Source organism: Coenobita brevimanus, chromosome 94, assembly GCF_032717465.1.
Source record: "Coenobita brevimanus isolate Jiangsu-jjx chromosome 94, ASM3271746v2, whole genome shotgun sequence".
NCBI classification, from domain to species: domain Eukaryota; kingdom Metazoa; phylum Arthropoda; class Malacostraca; order Decapoda; family Coenobitidae; genus Coenobita; species Coenobita brevimanus.
Window position 1 is genome coordinate 9,944,770 of NC_137047.1, and position 583 is coordinate 9,945,352.

Here is a 583-nt window from a genome sequence, read left to right on the forward strand (position 1 = left end):
GATGGCCGTCTACGACAGCGGCTATAGAACGACCCGAAAGGAAGCTAGCGATGAAGGCACAGATAGAAGGATAGAAACCGTAGGAGGGCAGTTTGGAAATTAAAGATTTATGCCAGACTCGATCGAAAGCCTTTGAGATGTCAAGTGCAATGGCAAAGCTTTCGCCAAAGTCCCGAAAGGAGGATGACCAGGAGTCTGAAAGGTAGGTGAGAAGATCGCCAGTGGAGCGTCCCTGACGGAACCCATACTGACAATCGGAAAGAAGGTTGTGATAGGAAAGATGCCTTAAAATTTTTTTTATTTAGAATTGACTCGAAAACTTTTGAAATACAGGACGTTAAAGCAATTGGACGATAGTTGGAGGGTTGGGAGTGGTCACCCTTCTTTGGGACTGGTTGAATGAGAGCAAACTTCCAGCAAGAAGGAAAGGTACAAGTTGACAGACAAAGGCAAAATAGTTTGCCTAGGCAGGGTGTAAGCACAGAAGCACAGTTTTTGAGAACAACAGGAGGGACTCCATGAGGCCCATATGCCTTGTTAGTATTGAGGCCAGTAATGGCAGAAAATACATCAACTGAAGAAA